The 12,154-nt window shown below is 35.8% G+C and overlaps 1 long non-coding RNA gene across 2 annotated transcripts; it reads left to right on the top strand.

The window, feature by feature from the left end:
• Positions 1-6,102: 6,102 nt before the first annotated feature.
• On the top strand, positions 6,103-12,084 carry LOC123543488 (uncharacterized). 2 transcript variants are annotated; one of them, XR_006684978.2, is made up of 4 exons: positions 6,103-6,334; positions 9,631-9,834; positions 10,225-10,282; positions 11,992-12,084. It is a non-coding gene; the product is annotated as an uncharacterized LOC123543488 (long non-coding RNA). The 2 variants fall into 2 exon arrangements; XR_006684977.2 differs by having other exon boundaries at positions 6,110-6,302.
• The last annotated feature ends 70 nt before the right edge of the window (positions 12,085-12,154 follow it).

The following is a 12,154-nucleotide window of genomic DNA, read 5'->3' as shown; positions in this document are numbered from 1 at the left end:
TCATGGCACCAGCACACCATGGCACATAAACTATATGTTACAGACTTGAGTGTACATCACACACTAATGTTGATGCATGTAACCCTAACAAATGTTCTAATGGACCACCTTTAATTTAAAATTATAAATTTTTCATATGTTCTATCATAGTTGTTTATCTAAGGATACTGGAAAAGTACCTCTTGAAGACTAAAATCGTTTTACTTGTAAAAGTTATCGCTCATGTAACAAAACTGTAAATAATTCTCTAAAAAAACAAACTATGCTTTTTGTATGTAGTTAAAGTTTTCGTTGAAAATATGTGAAAATCAGTAACATACCGGACACCACTCCCTATAAACGACTGTACTCCCCCTCTATCTGTTGCGACCGATCAAAACAAAAAACTGGCAGGCCGAATATATAACCTACACAGATTATCTGTCCGAAATAGTATTAAAGTAAAAATATTGAAATAAACATTTGACCCAATTTTATTTACACTTTCCTGAAACATATTGCTGATTTATCAAAATGAAACGTAGGTGCACGTGTAGCGGATTTCACTTTAATTTACAAGGTATTTAAATTATGTCAGCAGAATCCGTACAAAAAGTAACTATTGGGAATAAAAAGGGGTCTCACGTACAACTGGGTGAAAGGCACAGTTAGTCCCTTGTAAGTTGTAGTACGTACAATGGATTTCGTTTAAATTAAAAGAGAAGCTTATATCGTTCCAGCAGAACCAGTAACCTTAGTTAAATTTGAGTACGTATAATGGATCTAACGTAAACTTGGAATTGTTAAATTACTCCAGCAGAGCCAGAACCTTGAATCAATATGGGATACATAACAGTGATTTTATTTAAATTTGAAGACATTTATATAGTGTAAGCAAAAATAGAACCTTCAATCAAAATAGGTTATTACAATGTGCGAACAGAATCAGTACCTAGAATAAAGATGGGGTACGTATCAAGGATCTCGCATAAAATTGGAAGACAATAATGTTTGACAGCAGAATCAATACAGACAATTATAAAAAATAAGAGTTTGCATTTGAATCTATATATAAGCCTTGGAAATGAAATATTATATACTAACAGAAGGAAGACTGAAAGGTTTTACCTGTCTTTGGATCAGACTTTGCCAGAACATGCCCACGCAATGACCTCTGACCAATCGCCAGACTCCCAGCGTCATGTGATACTATAGATAGATAAAAACAGTACTTAAATTTGAAAACATTCTTTATAAATGCTTACAAAAGATAAAATGAAAGGGTAGATTTCCCAAAACCAATAGCGCCCCAAAACACAGCCATAGAGCCAAGCATCGCAAAGTAGGCCCACAACAAAAAGAAGCTGTAACGCAAAAATATTGTAGACGGGTGGCTCGAAAAATCCAGCAATAAGTACATTATAAATGTATGCAAAATACAGAAAAAAAAGGATGAGGTGGTAAGGGGTAGAGAAAAGGGTCGGATGTAGGGGGAAAGTGGAGCAAGGATGAATTTTTAACAGGAAAAGCCACGTTCCTTAACGCAGTATCCCTATAACCTTTAAGACACGCATGTACAAAACACCCCCCAACCACTAACATACACAGATAAACAAACAGAAAAGTAAGAACAAAAACAACACTGGGACACCGCACCGCACCCTCCACTCCCCCCCCCCCCCCCCCCCCCCCACCATTCATTGCTTAAATGTATATCATATGTCAGGAAAATGTTATAATATAAGGCATTCACAGAAACACAAATGGTGAGGTGAGTGGAAAATAACATACAGTTTGGTGAAACATGTGTACAGAAGTTTGCAAATGTCACATTTGAACATTCATTTAGTATACACCAGTCTTTCCTTTTCCCCATTTTTTATCGAACACGTTACCTGATGCAGTGCAAAAATACTAGTACCAATATTTTAGTGAGTAATTAAATTGTTTCCAAATTAGTTTATCTCAATACAGCTGTCTACAGTGCTTGTTAAACATTAATTTTCTAAAGTAACTTATCAGATCGGCTCTCTCCCTCTCTCTCTTTTAACCTTATTGAAAAACAACATCGCACGACAAAATATAGTCTTCAGTTCAGGCAAAAGTATAAGCAACAACAAAAAGAAAACAAGTAACCTATCGTTTAACTACCTTAAGGAAGTTCTTAATTTCCGTGTCTCTGTTCCCATGTTCTCAAAACATTGTTAGGTATAAGTTGAGTTAGAGATAATATTTTACTAGAACTTTAATTTTCAATTTCAATTAGGCTGAGCATCAATACTGAACAGCTACTTAACAATAGTTAAGTTCATGTTCATAAAAGATTTTCAGTCTCAGCTGAGTTTGATAATAAAATATTATTTTTTATTGCTATTTAAATCGCAAGCTTTAAATAAAATGTGAATTTAACTATGGTTAGTTGTTAACCTTTCTGTAACATACAGTAACTGATTAATGAAATCTGCAAATGGATTCTTTTTAAATTAATGAAGCTTTTTCTTCTCTCTCACCTTACTTTAATTAAGTTCAGTTTTAGAAAGAGTTTTGCGCAGTTTATATCCACAATGTATTCATTAAAAGTGTGCAATTTCAGTTTGATGGCTCAAACAGTTTTAAAGTTATATATTGAATAATGTAGCTTATTTTGTCCGCTGTGCACACCAAAATTTTACATGAAGGCTAGTTTTCAACTGTATTTTATATTTTCAAACCAAGCTTTATTGTTATAGCTTTGATATTTTATGTATCTTAAACTCTGAATATTTAAAGCAAACTATGTTTTTTTTCATAAACTACATCTTATTTTTACCAATATTTCACATCTTGTGATAGAACACCCTTCACAAAAATAGTGAACAAAAACTAAATTTAAATGTTGAACACTACAAATTCTTAACCCCATTATCTTTCTTAAGTGCTAATGTTTTTTCTGAGATCTTTATCCTTTCAACTTTAAGACACAATATGTTTTTTTTTTTTTGTTTACTATGTCAGCTTTCTCAGAATCTTGATGAAAGTCTATACACCCAAAATTGTCCCCTGTGCATATTTTTAGTAGTTAAGCGTCAGATGTTTTTTAATCTTTAAATAAAATGTTTTTTGTTTTACTTTATTATTTCTTGAAAGGGAGTTACAATGGATACAAAATCAGCTTTTCACATATAAAGGACTGATAAACTTTCACAAAGCCAAAAGTGATGTCCCCTATGAACCGTTTTTGACATTCATCAATTATTTTGGCATTACTGTAATATGTGGTGGTAGTTCTATATTCTAAGCAGTGTACACAAAATTTAGGCATTACTTGATAATTTAGCATTATATAAGGAACACTGGACAATTTAATATTCATTGTTTGCATTTTTTCTGAAAGTGGCCAATTTTCCAAGTTAAAAAGTGGAAACAACAATTCTTGTATTGCTTCTTGCATATGTTTATGTTCAAAAGTGAATATTGTGCAGTTGAAAAAACTTTACTTTCTATGAACATATTCTAAAAATATGTTTTTGGCTCCATTTTGTCCCCTGTGCACCTTCTCAGTAACATTATAAAGTATTATGATTTTACTATTTCATTTTACCTTGTATGGCATTTTGTCATTTTTAAACTTTGAATCAGCAATGCATGTAAACTAAGTGATAACCATATGTAAGTTATGTTAATGGTCACTTATTTTCCAATTAAAGCATTACATGCTGTTGAATATTCATGTTTTGTTGCGAATATTATCAGTTTTGTAGGGATTTTGTAAAATAAACTAATTATTTGAAAGTTGATCGCCAATAATCTTTCTATGAACAGAAAACTAATAATATTATATATATTACTCTGGTTTTCAATATGTGTCCCATGTGAACCTGTAAATAATAATTTTGAGTTGACAATTTTAGCAACAACTTTTCTAGGTAACATTTTATTTTCATGTCAGATTTGTGCAGAAAGGGTGATTTTAAAAAACAATGTCCACAAAACATTTGATTAAATTAGTTTCAAACCATATATATACACGACCATACGCTCTTGCAAACCGAATTACTGAGAAATATATAACCCATAAGATGTAGCATATATAAACCATTGGCAATCATAGTATCTTAAGCAATAAAAGGCAAAGTGTATATATAATCTCTAGAAAGGATATACTCCTGGTTTCTAACAGCTTGAAATTTACACTTTTAAAAGGTCCTTTACGGTAATTTATGGAGATGAAACATCACATCCAGTGATTCCTCAGAATAATATAAATATCTCTAAAATTCCGTGTATGAATATTTGTTTTCATTTGTTGTGCTCGGTTTAGAGTTACACCGACATACATGTAAACATATTGTGACTTTTGAAGGACTTGATAGTTGAGGAAGACTCCAAGTTCTGGCATTGTTTCAGGTATGATATAAACTTTTCACGAGTATGATATTTCATTATGAAACATTCTGCCCGTATCCTTACTATCACTCCCTATTTCTTTGCTCCTGTCAAATACTGTCAAATACTGTACGATTTCAGTTATAAAATTATAGTTATTACCCATCAGATCTGGCAAGAGGTGATTAGAAAAAGGTTTTGAACGAACGGTTATTGAATTTGTTTGATACCAACGGTATCTGACAATCACGGAAGAAATCGCAGAGAAACACTAAACGATGAAAGAACACTGACTTATATAATTATTACCGAAGCTAAATAATGAAAGATATAATCATTAATGAAGCTCTAAATGATGAAAGAACATTGACGTATATAATTATTATAGAAACTCTAAATAATGAAAGAACACTTACTTATAATTATTAATGAAACTCTGAATAATGAAAGAACACTGACTTATATAATTAATTTTTGAATGAATCATGAGCTGGAATACAGGACTCCCCAATTTCATGATTTTTTATTGTAATGTACATGCTTTGCATTTTTTCGTCATACATGAACATTTCGCTTTCTGAAATAAAGCCAGGTGAAGCACAGTACGTGAGGTTGTTCATAAGGCCCAAGAATGATTCCCCCTTATCAATAAAATCTCCGATATTTTTCACCATTTTTCATTCTCTCTGTCTCTCTTATAAATTCTAGGTTTTACATTTGTAAGTAATAGAATTAAAAGCCATATAACGTAAGCTTTTCAATTCATAATATCTCTTATTTAGTCGTTTAACTGTGCTATAATAAAGAGGAATTTGCTAAGAATGCTTCTGTGCAGGATCTTGAAGTACCAACTGTGTCTAATACTGCTAAACTATTTAACCTACCGGCTGCCGGAATCGTAAACGAAATCAGACACACAATTGATAAATAAGAGTTCGTTGGATTTAACAGAGAAAAATGCATCTTGATACTGAGAGAGAATGCTTAACATCGTCAATTTGTAGCCTTGTTCTTCATAAAGCGATCATTGTTATAGTTGGATTGTAGCATGGGAGATTTATCATGATAAGTAGTCGCTGTGGCACTATGAGTTTTCTCCCTTCTTTATCATAAACTTGAAGGCTGTGACTAAATACAGAGTTGGTGCGCCCGTGATATATTACAGACTCCGGTATATACCGGATTAACTAAATTTGAACAAAAATACCTTAAATGTATATATTTTGTAACCATGGTGATTCTAACCCTAACCTTTAGTCAATATATTATGCACATTATACACTAAATGCATGCGGACATGCAAAAAAATGAGTATTGTTGCCGTGCGTTCCATTTGATAATAATTCCGCGCATGCGCCGAACGGCTGCACCAACTCTGCAATGAGAAACATTCAAACTTGAATGTACATCTTGATGAAAATCGAGGCTTTCATTGAAGAAAAGAAGATGCAGGTTTGGCGGAATAAATGACTCACTGTTCAAAAGTTCAGGGTACCGTTTTACAAAAAATCTTACGATAAGTTTTAGCGTAAGATTTGACTTACGCTTGACTTAACAATTTGGGGTGTTTTACAAAACAAATCTTAGTTAAGATATCTTATTTTTTCTCGTAACTTTAAGACTGGCTAGGGCACTCTTAAATCGCTAAGATAATCGTAAACAAGATGGCGGCGCCCATCATAATTTTTCTGCCTTTTCTGTTTATTTCGTCGACTAACACGATAAAACAGCAAGTAGCCGAGCGTAAGTAGATATCATTCGATGTACATTTTGCAAAACCGTGAGATGAGAAATAGGAAATCGATACTGGCCAATAACGGAGCGTGTTACAAACTGCTGAAAATCTGAATCGAGACGTGGAAGTAAACAAATATGTCAAAATATTGGAGGCATTTTCTCTTTATTAGCGTAAAGACTTGAAACAATACTGAATGCAAGAGAACGATGATACATTACAGGTAGATGTCTTATATGATAGAAACGAAAAACGGTAAGAGTTCGAATTTTATTCATTATGTATACACATAATGTATACACATAATGCTTTTACACCAGTCACTACACAGATATGCTAAGCCCTCTAAGGCTTATTCAACTTCAAGACATTTAACATAAAATTAGAGAGTGCACATTGTTTGTAGATACTCTTTTCTCGACAGTCGTACATAATCAGGCCCGGATCCAGGGACACTTGGGCCTGACCGAGGGGCCATGCATGCAGCCCCCCCCCCCCCCCCACAAACTTCAAGATTCATGCAACTATTTTCGCACAGGAATAATATTTTCTCAAAATTTAGACCAAGAAATGCACCAGAGGCCAGCGGGCCATCTTATACCTGTGTAACAGTCTCAGGAAAAATGTGCAGCCTAGACCGGGACTCAAACCTCTGACCTTTGGCTTACTGTGCCAACGCTCTACCAAATGAGCTACCGAGGCCACCCGATATGAGAACTGCTACACACCTTCCCTCTTATTGTGAGACATTGGCACTCCTGGCCAATGTCTGCCGCAGACTGTTAACCGAATTCAGATGCACACCCCAGCCAAACTGCTTCGCCCGCATGGGCTCCAAGGGTGAGCATCCCGGACGAGCCCCCAAATAACAGTCTCAGGAAAAATGTGCAGCCTCAACCGGGACTCGAACCTCGGACCTTTGGCTTACCGTGCCAACACTCAACCAAATGAGCTGCCGAGGCCACCCGATATGAGAACCGCTACACCTGTAAGATAAGATAAATTAATTTTATTTTGAGTCAGCAAGACAAGTAACAATACAATACCTGTGTTTAAAAATTTTCCAGGGGGAGAACCCTGACCCTCCTACTATGACAGTATTTCATAACTTTCCAAGGCGGGTGGGGAGAGAGACCTCAGACACCCTTCCCCCCCCAGAGGCCACCCACCTCCTTCCGATAGCTACATGCTCTCTATGCTTCCAGTGACAACAACTTCATTCTAAACTGGTTTCTCTTAAAGTTAAATATTTCTGAGTCCGGGCCTGCACAGTGGTGTTAAAGTCGAAACAAAGATAAAGAGTTGATAATATGTAGGCTTATGTAAGTTCATACTTGCTGGAAATCCTCAGTTTTGACTGCATATAAGGGGTAGACCAAGGCCAGGATATTGGGTTTGTTAGTAGATTCATCAGAAGGCTGTGCCCTCTGCAAGTGCCTCAGCAACTCTAGATTTGTCTGTTGTAAATATTTACACCTGTTACAATGGACAATTTCGCTGTCTACATAAGCCAACTTACTAATAGTGTTAGTGGATTCAGTGTTGTTATAAATATTTAATGGTCCCCTTTTGGTCTGTGGTGATCGACCGCTCGATGTTCATGGGTAGTAGAGTTCCGCCTAAGCCAGTGCTAGGGGCATGAGGGGTGTCGCACTTTCCACTACCTCTCATGAACTGACCAAGTCTGCTAGTATGTTGCTTGGTTGCATTCTATGCTTCCAAAGGATCTTCTGACAGTTTTTGTTATTTTGAAATTGAATTAAAGTAGCCTAAAACTTCTCCCACTTAATTAAGCTCTTCTTATCAATACCAAGAGTGTGAGACTGTCACAAAATACGCCCGTCATCGAACTTGGCCTAGTTCAAGGGCCATAATCAAAGACTGCCCAGGGTGTTTGGCTGGTTATCGAACTTGGCCGAGATATTATGCCCACACACATTGTCAGCAAGTTTGGTGAAGATGGGAATACCCAATGAAAATTGTTCAACTAAAGAGAGCTGAAAAGTCTAAATTTGCAGTTTTTTTAGTTATTCAAGGGCCATAATCCAAGAGAGCCTGAGGCGATTTAGCTGGTTATCAAACTTGGCCGAGATATTATGCCCACAAATTGTCACCAAGTTTCGTGAAGATTAGATGAAAACTGTTTGACTTAGAAAGTGGACATGCTATGGATGCAGACCGCCCAGCACCACAGGTGTTCACAGAATACGCCCCGCTCTTTCAGAAACGGTGTATAAAAATGCAAAATTCATGCAAAAGACTTTTGGTGTGCATCCCTCTTAATCCACTTACAAAACAAACAAGCACAACCTCTTTGCCAAACAGTTTACCTCAACTTTTATACAGAGGATGAAGATTTGATTCATAGTGTCGCAGGGTCAGATACCCACTTTATTTTTGTATCTGTCTATTGTATGATTTATGTATTGTCCTTTTGTGTTGTCTATGTTAAATGTCTTATCATCGCATATTTCCAATATTCCTATACATTTCCAATACATTCATTCATCTGTCATTTTCATTTTCATATTAATTAACCATGGTGACGGGCCTCAGACATATTTGACTTTCCCGCACTCCTATGTCACGCATGCGCACTTCAGTAAATAGAAATACATGGTAGTTGAAGCCATTTTTCTTGTCTTGTCTTACGACAAATTCTTAGTGCCGCTTTGCGTGCCTTTACAGGTAATTGTTGATTTCATTCATTGTATTATTCATTTGTCTTTCATTTCATATCATATTTGTATTGCATTCGCTTGGAAATATGGAATTAGGCACTTCAGTAAATAGAAATACATGGTAGTTGAAGCCATTTTTCTTGTCTTGTCTTACGACAAATTCTTAGTGCCGCTTTGCGTGCCTTTACAGGCAGATGACCCACAAGTACTCTCCAACCCAGGGCGTAAGAACCCAGACTACGACAATAGCAAACGCTAGGCAAATATTTTTCATGCATATTTTTAAGAGGGGCTTTATAATACAAAGGCCCAGATGGCCTGTTAGTCTGAAGATCTAAGTTGCCAATCTCCAGCTATTTCTAACGTTAAACCAGGTAAAAACTGAAATTGAAGAATGGACTTTCCTAGCTCACCGTAATACCTTTCAGGTTGAATGAATGTCGACCTTGTGACTAAGTGTACAATGGACTGACAGGCCTTCAGATGGACAACTCCACAGTCTTCTTTTGGGCAAGCTGGCCTTCAGACAGATGACTGGGTGACAGTCAACTCTTTCTGACTATGCTCTTAAGTCAATTTTGGGACTAGTAGGCCTTCCCACTGACAGGCCTTTTGGACTTGCAGACCACTGACCTTCAGACCAATAGACAGTCACTCACCCTTTCTGTCATGTTTATGAAACTTTTATTTACTTTACATTTTCAACAAACTGTAAGGGGACTGTTCACTTACCAAGCAAAACAGTCATGTTCAGGGCACAAACCTATAATTTTATATATAGTAAATCCAAAGTTTGCACAGTACATGTCTTGCCAACAGCAATACTTAAACGAACATTAAAGATGAACCTTATCTACTTATACTTTTCAGACTGTCTTCTAAGTTGACTGCGGAAAGTGCAAAACTATTATCAGCATGATGTTGTGTTCAGTTACTGCACATTGCAAAGTGAATGTTCTCAGCGACTGTTACTGCAATGATTCACTTGAAATGATATTTCCCACCACGAATTTATGGTTTGTGAGTGGAAGTTGTTACTTGCAGAGAGTTCTAACTTAGTCCATTAAGCACTAGGTAAACTAAATCAAATCACCATACATTAAATACAAATCTGGACAAATGTTGTTTTATGACACAAGCAATAAATGTTTTCAGACATTGATATTTTTAGTTTCCTACTGCTGTTTTACCAATATTAATAGATTTTATAATAGTCCTTCAAAATATGCAAAAATAGAAACTTTCTGAGTAAATTCATTCTATCAGAATCTGGAAATATTGTTTTCACTCCTTCTGGACAGAGTGATGCATTTCAGCCTGTAACTCTGTTCATGCTCCACTTCATTTGCATGTGGACCAGTTGTTGGTATTTAGAATAGCCTAAATCATACAGATCCTATATTATGAAGTTGAAATATGTTTGATTTTATTACAATGAACTGATCATACATATATTTTTTTCAGACACATTGGATACAGCCATGAAACAAATGACTGATAGATGTATGAAAAACAGACAAAAGTAAGTTATTTCACTTTGAATTGCACACAATAGGTTTATAACACTTTGATCACATGGGCTATATGATGATTAAATTGTAATTTTACTCCAATTCAAGTGTGAAAGATGTCAAATTCGGAAAATAAGTCAGAATTGGTACAGAATACTTAAATATAACAATACCTTTGTAATTGTCCAGGTATCTTAAAGTTCCTGAATAGCATTTCTTTTAACATGCCATGAATCTAACAAGAGGGTCATGATGACCCTGGATCGCTCACCTGAGTAGTATGAGCTACATGTTTCAAATGTCAAACTGATGATAAAATATTAAGAAAATCAGTAGTTCACATTCATGGTCAGTGAAATTCAGTTTTACGAGTTGTGTGCAAAACCGTGTAAGTCATCAAAATTTCAAGGCTGTATCTTAAAAAACAAGAAAGTAGGTCAGAAGGTCAAGGTCACAATCAAGTGACATCATATTACTTGGGGTCATCAGGTAATTATAATTAAATAGTCTTGGAAATAGGATCAGATGATTTTTTAAGTATTTTTCCTATATAACTCACATAATAACTAAGTGACCCCAGGGCGGGGCCTCTTTTAACCCAAGTGGCATAATTTGAACAATTTTGGTAGAGGACTACTAGACAATGCATCATACCAAATATCAAAAGCCTAGGTTGTATGGTTTCTGACAAGAAGATTTTTACAGCTTTTTCCTATATAAGTCTATAAAACCTGGGACCCCCATGGCAGAGCCTCTTTTCACCCCAGGGGTACAATTTGAACAATTTTGGTTGAGGACCATAAGACAATGCTACAAACCAAATATCAAAGGTCTAAGAGTTGTGGTTTCAGACAAGAAGATTTTTAAACTTTTTTCCCTATATAAGTCTATGTAAAACTTGCGAACCCCGGGGTGGGGCCATATTTGACCCTAGGGGGATAATTTGAACAGTCTTTGTAGAGGACCACTAGGTGATGCTACATACCAAATATCAAAGCCTAGGCCATGTGGTTTTGTACAAGAAGATTTTCAAAGTTTTCCCTATATAACTCTAAATAAACCACGTGACCCACGGGGCGGGGCCATATTTGACCCTAGGGGGATAATTTGAACAATCTTGGTAGAGGACCACTAGATGATGCTACATACCAAATATCAAAGCCCTAGGCCATGTGGTTTTGTACAAGAAGATTTTCAAAGCTTTCCCTATATAAGTCTATATAAACCATGTGACCCCCGGGGCCGGGCCATATTTGACCCTAGGGGGATAATTTGAACAACACACCAGATATCAAAGCCCTAGGCCCTGTGGTTCTGGACAAAAAGATTTTTAAAGTTTTTCCTTTCGGTTGCCATGGCAACCAGAGTTCTGCATGGAATTCAATTCTTTGAAAAATTTTGAAAGGGGGCCACCTAAGGATCATTCCTGTGAAGTTTGGTGTAATTCTGCCCAGTGGTTTTCAAGAAGAAGATTTTTTTAGGAAATGTTGACGGCCGGACGCCGGACATTGAGCGGTCACAATAGCTCACCATGAGCCTTTGGCTCAGGTGAGCTAAAAATTATACCAAAGATTAAATTATGTCAACATTTCGAGTTTTACTGTACACTTAATATTTGAACACATCCTTTGAATACCTCTTCATTCCGGATACTAAACAGATAAAAGAAGAATATGCAAGAATATGTACACTGCAATTGATATAATCTTTCTTATTTCAGAGTTTCAACAGATTCAAAGAGTGGGTAAAACAGAATCTTCAAAACAAATCATTCTATTGACTGTAAAATATGAAAAATAAAGAGTTGTTGTTCTGTAACTTGTTGATATTTTTACCTAAATTTCATTTACTATCCACTAAACTTTGTTAGGCCATACAAGATA

This window comes from Mercenaria mercenaria, chromosome 2 (genome assembly GCF_021730395.1).
Source record: "Mercenaria mercenaria strain notata chromosome 2, MADL_Memer_1, whole genome shotgun sequence".
Taxonomy (NCBI): domain Eukaryota; kingdom Metazoa; phylum Mollusca; class Bivalvia; order Venerida; family Veneridae; genus Mercenaria; species Mercenaria mercenaria.
This window is presented reverse-complemented; position numbering and strand designations above follow the sequence as displayed.